The 7500-nt window shown below is 52.2% G+C and overlaps 9 non-coding genes and 11 pseudogenes across 9 annotated transcripts; all 20 read left to right on the top strand.

Annotated features, from left to right (window-relative positions):
• Positions 1-111: 111 nt before the first annotated feature.
• On the top strand, positions 112-230 carry LOC139281933 (5S ribosomal RNA). The gene has a single exon (XR_011597057.1). It is a non-coding gene; the product is annotated as a 5S ribosomal RNA (ribosomal RNA).
• Positions 231-406: 176 nt separating this feature from the next.
• Positions 407-525, top strand: LOC139307371 (5S ribosomal RNA; annotated as a pseudogene).
• Positions 526-981: 456 nt separating this feature from the next.
• LOC139307813 (5S ribosomal RNA) lies at positions 982-1100 on the top strand (annotated as a pseudogene).
• A 190-nt stretch (positions 1101-1290) lies between these two features.
• LOC139305835 (5S ribosomal RNA) lies at positions 1291-1409 on the top strand. The gene has a single exon (XR_011599347.1). It is a non-coding gene; the product is annotated as a 5S ribosomal RNA (ribosomal RNA).
• A 603-nt stretch (positions 1410-2012) lies between these two features.
• Positions 2013-2131, top strand: LOC139281967 (5S ribosomal RNA). The gene has a single exon (XR_011597088.1). It is a non-coding gene; the product is annotated as a 5S ribosomal RNA (ribosomal RNA).
• A 266-nt stretch (positions 2132-2397) lies between these two features.
• On the top strand, positions 2398-2516 carry LOC139307046 (5S ribosomal RNA). The gene has a single exon (XR_011599575.1). It is a non-coding gene; the product is annotated as a 5S ribosomal RNA (ribosomal RNA).
• Positions 2517-2671: 155 nt separating this feature from the next.
• Positions 2672-2790, top strand: LOC139306655 (5S ribosomal RNA). The gene has a single exon (XR_011599505.1). It is a non-coding gene; the product is annotated as a 5S ribosomal RNA (ribosomal RNA).
• Positions 2791-2939: 149 nt separating this feature from the next.
• Positions 2940-3058, top strand: LOC139307749 (5S ribosomal RNA; annotated as a pseudogene).
• A 227-nt stretch (positions 3059-3285) lies between these two features.
• On the top strand, positions 3286-3404 carry LOC139307554 (5S ribosomal RNA; annotated as a pseudogene).
• Positions 3405-3559: 155 nt separating this feature from the next.
• On the top strand, positions 3560-3678 carry LOC139304776 (5S ribosomal RNA). The gene has a single exon (XR_011599165.1). It is a non-coding gene; the product is annotated as a 5S ribosomal RNA (ribosomal RNA).
• Positions 3679-3827: 149 nt separating this feature from the next.
• On the top strand, positions 3828-3946 carry LOC139307689 (5S ribosomal RNA; annotated as a pseudogene).
• Positions 3947-4095: 149 nt separating this feature from the next.
• On the top strand, positions 4096-4214 carry LOC139307747 (5S ribosomal RNA; annotated as a pseudogene).
• A 227-nt stretch (positions 4215-4441) lies between these two features.
• On the top strand, positions 4442-4560 carry LOC139307553 (5S ribosomal RNA; annotated as a pseudogene).
• A 155-nt stretch (positions 4561-4715) lies between these two features.
• On the top strand, positions 4716-4834 carry LOC139306893 (5S ribosomal RNA). Its single transcript, XR_011599546.1, has one exon. It is a non-coding gene; the product is annotated as a 5S ribosomal RNA (ribosomal RNA).
• A 149-nt stretch (positions 4835-4983) lies between these two features.
• Positions 4984-5102, top strand: LOC139307688 (5S ribosomal RNA; annotated as a pseudogene).
• A 319-nt stretch (positions 5103-5421) lies between these two features.
• Positions 5422-5540, top strand: LOC139281988 (5S ribosomal RNA). Its single transcript, XR_011597108.1, has one exon. It is a non-coding gene; the product is annotated as a 5S ribosomal RNA (ribosomal RNA).
• Positions 5541-6304: 764 nt separating this feature from the next.
• On the top strand, positions 6305-6423 carry LOC139304495 (5S ribosomal RNA). Its single transcript, XR_011599119.1, has one exon. It is a non-coding gene; the product is annotated as a 5S ribosomal RNA (ribosomal RNA).
• A 155-nt stretch (positions 6424-6578) lies between these two features.
• LOC139307707 (5S ribosomal RNA) lies at positions 6579-6696 on the top strand (annotated as a pseudogene).
• A 352-nt stretch (positions 6697-7048) lies between these two features.
• Positions 7049-7167, top strand: LOC139307593 (5S ribosomal RNA; annotated as a pseudogene).
• Positions 7168-7394: 227 nt separating this feature from the next.
• LOC139307834 (5S ribosomal RNA) overlaps positions 7395-7500 on the top strand; it is a 119-nt pseudogene continuing 13 nt past the window's right edge.

Genomic DNA, 7500 nt, shown 5'->3' with positions numbered 1-7500 from the left:
ATACACACTATGTAGAGCCACTGCCACTGCCACTGCCACATACACACTATATAGAGACAATGCCACTGCCACATACACACTATAAGGAGCGTGTATGCGAAGTGGCCAGAGGCTTACGGCCATACCACTCTGAACACGCCCGATCTCGTCTGATCTCGGAAGCTAAGCAGGGTCAGGCCTGGTTAGTACTTGGATGGGAGACCGCCTGGGAATACCAGGTGCTGTAAGCTTTTCCACTTCACTTTTTAGAGACAGCCAGGGTTGCTGCTCCAGCAGTGAAACACCCAACTTCAAAGTGCCACTGCCACTGTCACATACACACTATGTAGAGCCACTGTCACATACACACTATGTAGAGCCACTGCCACATACACACTATAAGGAGCGTGTATGCGAAGACCCCAAAACTTACGGCCATACCACTCTGAGGACACCCGATCTCGTCTGATCTCGGAAGGTAAGCAGGGTCGGGCCTGGTTAGTACTTGGATGGGAGAATGCCTGGGAATACCAGGTGCTGTAATCTTTTCCACTTCCCTTTTTAGAGACAGCCAGGGTGCTGCTCCAGCAGTGAAACACCCAGTTGAACTCATTGAACGATCCACGCCTTGAGCAGAGTGCCAGAGATACGGAGCACCAGGGCCACGAAGCTGCGTCGGACGCGCCTGTCAAGCTGTAGTCCGCGGGGAGGTGCTGAAGCGTAGGCCCACGAGTTGGGCTGGTGGGCAAGGTTGCTGGAGCTTTCTGCAGGCTGAACTGCGTGGGGTTGAGGAGGGCACAGTGTGTTGATGAAGTACGGGTATCAGTGCTCATAGACACTGCCAAGAGCTGCCGATGCGGTCACATGCACACTATGAAAAGCCGCTGACTCTGTGACGTACACACTATAAAGAGCCACAGCCACTGTCACATACACACTATGTAGAGCCACTGCCACTGCCACATACACACTATAAGGAGCGTGTATGCAAAGGGCCCACAGACTTACGGCCATACCACTCTGAACAAGCCCGATCTCGTCTGATCTCGGAAGCTAAGTAGGGTCGGGCCTGGTTAGTATTTGGATGGTAGAGCGACTGGGAATACCAGGTGCTGTGAGCTTTTCCTCTTCCCTTTTTAGAGACAGCCAGGGTGCTGCTCCAGCAGTGAAACACCCAACTTTAAAGTGCCACTGTCACATACACACTATAAAGAGCCACAGCCACTGTCACATACACACTATGTAGAGCCACTGCCACTGCCACATACACACTATAAGGAGCGTGTATGCAAAGTGCCCACAGGCTTACAGGCTTACGGCCATACCACTCTGAACACGCCCGATCTCGTCTGATCTCGGAAGGTAAGCAGGGTCGGGCCTGGTTAGTAGTTGGATGGGAGAATGCCTGGGAATACCAGGTGCTGTAAGCTTTTCCACTTCCCTTTTTAGAGACAGCCAGGGTGCTGCTCCAGCAGTGAAACACCCAGCTGAACTCATTGAACGCTCCACGCCTTGAGCAGAGTGCCAGAGATACGGAGCACCAGGGCCACGAAGCTGCGTCGGACGCGCCTGTCAAGCTGTAGTCCGCGGGGAGGTGCTTAAGCGTGGGCCCAAGAGTTGGGCTGGTGGGCAAGGTTGCTGGAGCTTTCTGCAGGCTGAACTGCGTGGGATTGTCACATACACACTATGTAGAGACAATGCCACTGCCACATACACACTATAAGGAGCGTGTATGCAAAGGGCCCACAGGCTTACGGCCATTCCACTCTGAACACGCCTGATCTCGTCTGATCTCGGAAGCTAAGCAGGGTCGGGCCCTTTTTAGAGACAGCCTGGGTGCTGCTCCAGCAGTGAAACACCCAACTTTAAAGTGCCACTGCCACTGTCACATACACACTATGTAGAGCCACTGCCACTGCCACTGTCACATACACACTATGTAGAGGCACTGTCACATACACACTATGTAGAGCCACTGCCACTGCCACTGCCACTAACACACTATAAGGACCGTGTATGCGAAGGGCCCAGAGGCTTACGGCCATACCACTCTGAACACGCCCGATCTCGTCTGATCTCGGAAGCTAAGCAGGGTCGGGCCTGGTTAGTACTTGGATGGGAGACCGCCTGGGAATACCAGGTGCTGTAAGCTTTTCCACTTCCATTTTTAGAGACAGCCAGGGCGCTGCTCCAGCAGTGAAACACAGAGCTTTAAAGTGCCTCTGCCACTGTCACATACACACTATGTAGAGCCACTGCCACTGCCACTGCCACATACACACTATGTAGAGCCACTGCCACTGCCACATACACACTATGTAGAGCCACTGCCACTGCCACTGCCACATACACACTATGTAGAGCCACTGCCACTGCCACATACACACTATAAGGAGCGTGTATGCAAAGTGCCCACAGGCTTACGGCCATACCACTCTGAACACGCACGATCTCGTCTGATCTCGGAGGCTAAGCAGGTTCGGGCCTGGTTAGTACTTGGATGGTAGACCGCCTGGGAATACCCGGTGCTGTAAGCTTTTCCACTTCCCTTTTTAGCGACTGCCAGGGTGCTGCTCCAGCAGTGAAACACACAGTTTTAAACTGCCACTGCCACTGCCACTGTCACAAATACAATATGTAGAGCCACTGCCACATACACACTATAAGGAGCATGTATGCAAAGTCCTCACAGGCTTACGGCCATACCACTCTGAACACGCACGATCTCGTCTGATCTCGGAGGCTAAGCAGGTTCGGGCCTGGTTAGTACTTGGATGGTAGACCGCCTGGGAATACCAGGTGCTGTAAGCTTTTCCACTTCCCTTTTTAGAGACTGCCAGGGTGCTGCTCCAGCAGTGAAACACACAGTTTTAAACTGCCACTGCCACTGTCACAAACACAATATGTATAGCCACTGCCACATACACACTATAAGGAGTGTGGATGCGAGGGGCCCAGAGGCTTACGGCCATACCACTCTGAACACGACATATCTCGTCTGATCTCGGTAGCTAAGCAGGGTAGGGCCTGGTTAGTACATGGATGGGAGACCTCCTGGGAATACCATGTGCTGTAAGCTTTTCCACTTCAGTTTTTAGAGACAGCCAGGGCGCTGCTCCAGCAGTGAAACACCCAACATTAAAGTGCCACTGCCACTTTCAGATACACACTATGTAGAGCTACTGCCACTGCCACTGCCACATACACACTATGTAGAGCCACTGCCACTGCCACATACACACTATGTAGAGACAATGCCACTGACACATACACACTATAAGGAGCGTTTATGCAAAGCACCCACAGGCTTACGGCCATACCACTCTGAACACGACCGATCTCGTCTGATCTCGGAAACTAAGCAGGGTCGGTCCTGGTTAGTACTTGGATGGGAGACTGCCTGGGAATACCAGGTGATGTAAGCTTGTCCACTTCACTTTTTAGAGACAGCCAGGGCGCTGCTCCAGCAGTGAAACACCCAGCTTTAAAGAGCCACTGCCACTGTCACATACACACTGTGTAGAGACAATGCCACTGCCACATACACACTATAAAGAGCGTGTATGCGAAGGACCCACAGACTTACGGCCATACCACTCTGAACACGCCCGATCTCGTCTGATCTCGGAAGATAAGCTGGCTCGGGCCTGGTTAGTACTTGGATGGGAGACCGCCTGGGAATACCAGGTGCTGTAAGCTTTTCCTCTTCCCTTTTTAGAGACAGCCAGGGTGCTGCTCCAGCAGTGAAACACCCAACTTTAAAGTGCCACTGTCACATACACACTATGTAGAGACAATGCCACTGCCACATACACAATATAAGGAGCGAGTATGCAAAGGTCCCACAGGCTGACGGCCATACCACTCTGAACACCCCCGATCTCGTCTGATCTCGGAAGCTAAGCAGGATCAAGCCTGGTTAGTACTTTGATGGGATTCCGCCTGGGAATACCAGGTGCTGTAAGCTTTTCCACTTCCCTTTTTAGAGACTGCCAGGGTGCTGCTCCAGCAGTGAAACACACAGTTTTAAACTGCCACTGCCACTGTCACAAACACAATATGTATAGCCACTGCCACATACACACTATAAGGAGTGTGGATGCGAGGGGCCCAGAGGCTTACGGCCATACCACTCTGAACACGACATATCTCGTCTGATCTCGGTAGCTAAGCAGGGTAGGGCCTGGTTAGTACATGGATGGGAGACCTCCTGGGAATACCATGTGCTGTAAGCTTTTCCACTTCAGTTTTTAGAGACAGCCAGGGCGCTGCTCCAGCAGTGAAACACCCAACATTAAAGTGCCACTGCCACTTTCAGATAAACACTATGTAGAGCTACAGCCACTGCCACTGCCACATACACACTATGTAGAGCCACTGCCACTGCCACATACACACTATGTAGAGACAATGCCACTGACACATACACACTATAAGGAGCGTTTATGCAAAGCACCCACAGGCTTACGGCCATACCACTCTGAACACGACCGATCTCGTCTGATCTCGGAAACTAAGCAGGGTCGGTCCTGGTTAGTACTTGGATGGGAGACTGCCTGGGAATACCAGGTGATGTAAGCTTGTCCACTTCACTTTTTAGAGACAGCCAGGGCGCTGCTCCAGCAGTGAAACACCCAGCTTTAAAGAGCCACTGCCACTGTCACATACACACTGTGTAGAGACAATGCCACTGCCACATACACACTATAAAGAGCGTGTATGCGAAGGACCCACAGACTTACGGCCATACCACTCTGAACACGCCCGATCTCGTCTGATCTCGGAAGATATGCTGGCTCGGGCCTGGTTAGTACTTGGATGGGAGACCGCCTGGGAATACCAGGTGCTGTAAGCTTTTCCTCTTCCCTTTTTAGAGACAGCCAGGGTGCTGCTCCAGCAGTGAAACACCCAACTTTAAAGTGCCACTGTCACATACACACTATGTAGAGACAATGCCACTGCCACATACACAATATAAGGAGCGAGTATGCAAAGGTCCCACAGGCTGACGGCCATACCACTCTGAACACCCCCGATCTCGTCTGATCTCGGAAGCTAAGCAGGATCAAGCCTGGTTAGTACTTTGATGGGATTCCGCCTGGGAATACCAGGTGCTGTAAGCTTTTCCACTTCCCTTTTTAGAGACAGCCAGGGTGCTGCTCCAGCAGTGAAACACCTAGCTGAACTCATTGAACGCTCCACGCCTTGAGCAGAGTGCCAGAGATACGGAGCACCAGGGCCACGAAGCTGCGTCGGACGTGCCTGTCAAGCTGTAGTCCGCGGGGAGGTGCTTAAGCGTGGGCCCACGAGTTGGGCTGGTGGGCAAGGTTGCTGGAGCTTTCTGCAGGCTGAACTGATTGGGATTGTCACATACTCACTATGTAGAGACAATGCCACTGCCACATACACACTATAAGGAGCGTGTATGCAAAGGGCCCACAGGCTTACGGCCATACCACTCTGAACATGCCCGATCTCGTCTGATCTCGAAAGCTAAGCAGGGTCGGGCCTGGTTAGTACTTGGATGGGAGACCGCCTGGGAATACCAGGTGCTGTAAGCTTTTCCACTTCACTTTTTAGAACCAGCCAGGGCGCTGCTCCAGCAGTGAAACACCCAACTTTAAAGTGCCACTGCCACTGTCACATACACACTATGTAGAGCCACTGTCACATACACTCTATGTAAAGCCACTGCCAATGCCACTGCCACATACACACTATATAGAGACAATGCCACTGCCACATACACACTATAAGGAGCGTTTATGCAAAGTGCCCACAAGCTAACATGCTTACGGCCATACCACTCTGAACACGCCCGATCTCGTCTGATCTCGGAAGCTAAGCAGGGTCGGGCCCTTTTTAGAGACAGCCAGGGTGCTGCTCCAGCAGTGAAACACCCAACTTTAAAGTGCCACTGCCACTGTCACATACACACTATGTAGATCCACTGCCACTGCCACTGCCACATACACACTATGTAGAGCAACTGCCACTGCCACTGCCACATACACACTATGTAGAAACAAAGCCACTGCCACATACACACTATAAGGAGCGTGGATGCAAAGGGCCCACAGGCTTACGGCCATACCACTCTGAACACGCCCGATCTCGTCCGATCTCGGAAGCTAAGCAGGGTCGGGTCCTTTTTAGAGACAGCCAGGGTGCTGCTCCAGCAGTGAAACACACAACTTTAAAGTGCCACTGCCACTGTCACATACACACTATGTAGAGCCACTGCCACTGCCACTGTCACATACACACTATATAGAGCCACTGCCACATACACACTATAAGGAGCGTGTATGCGAAGGGGTCAGAGGCTTAAGGACATACCACTCTGAACACGCCCGATCTCGTCTGTTCTCGGAAGCTAAGCAGGGTCGGGCCTGGTTAGTACTTGGATGGGAGACCGCCTGGGAATACCAGGTGCTTTAAGCTTTTCCACTTCACTTTTTAGAGACAGCCAGGGTGCTGCTCCAGCAGTGAAACACCCAACTTTAAAGTGCCACTGCCACTGTCACATACACACTGTGTAGAGACAATGCCACTGCCACATACACACTATAAGGAGCGTGTATGCAAAGGACCCACAGGCTTACGGCCATATCACTCTGAACACCCCCGATCTCGTCTGATCTCGGAAGCTAAGCAGGATCTAGCCTGGTTAGTACTTTGATGGGATTCCGCCTGGGATACCAGGTGCTGTAAGCTTTTCCACTTCCCCTTTTAGAGACAGCCAGGGTGCTGCTCCAGCAGTGAAACACCTAGCTGAACACATTGAACGCTCCACGCCTTGAGCAGAGTGCCACAGATACGGAGCACCAGGGCCACGAAGCTGCGTTGGACGCGCCTGTCAAGCTGTAGTCCGCGGGGAGGTGCTTAAGCGTGGTCCCACGAGTTGGGCTGGTGGGCAAGGTTGCTGGAGCTTTCTGCAGGCTGAACTGATTGGGATTGTCACATACACACTATGTAGAGACAATGCCACTGCGACTGTCACAAACACACGAAGTAGAGCCACTGCCACATACACACTATAAGGAGCGTGTATGCAAAGGGCCCACAGGCTTACGGCCATATCACTCTGAAAAAGCCCGATGTCGTCTGATCTCGGAAACTAAGCAGGTTCGGGCCTGGTCAGTACTTGGATGGGAGACCCCCTGGGAATACCAGGTGCTGTAAGCTTTTCCACTTCACTTTTTAGAGACAGCCAGGGTGCTGCTCCAGCAGTGAAACACCCAGCTTTAAAGAGCCACTGCCACTGTCACATACACACTATGTAGAGCCACTGCCACTGCCACTGTCACATACACACTATGTAGAGCCACTGTCACATACACACTATGTAGAGCCACTGCCACTGCCACTGCCACATACACACTATAAGGAGCGTGTATGCGAAGGGGCCAGAGGCTTACGGCCATAGCACTCTGAACACGCCCGATCACGTCTCATCTCGGAAGCTAAGCAGGGTCAGGCCTGGTGAGTACTTCGATGGGAGACCGCCTGGGAATACAA

The sequence above is a fragment of the Enoplosus armatus genome, chromosome 2, assembly GCF_043641665.1.
Source record: "Enoplosus armatus isolate fEnoArm2 chromosome 2, fEnoArm2.hap1, whole genome shotgun sequence".
NCBI classification, from domain to species: domain Eukaryota; kingdom Metazoa; phylum Chordata; class Actinopteri; order Centrarchiformes; family Enoplosidae; genus Enoplosus; species Enoplosus armatus.
The sequence above is the reverse complement of the archived record's forward strand: the minus strand, read 5'-3'. Positions and strand labels throughout refer to the sequence as shown.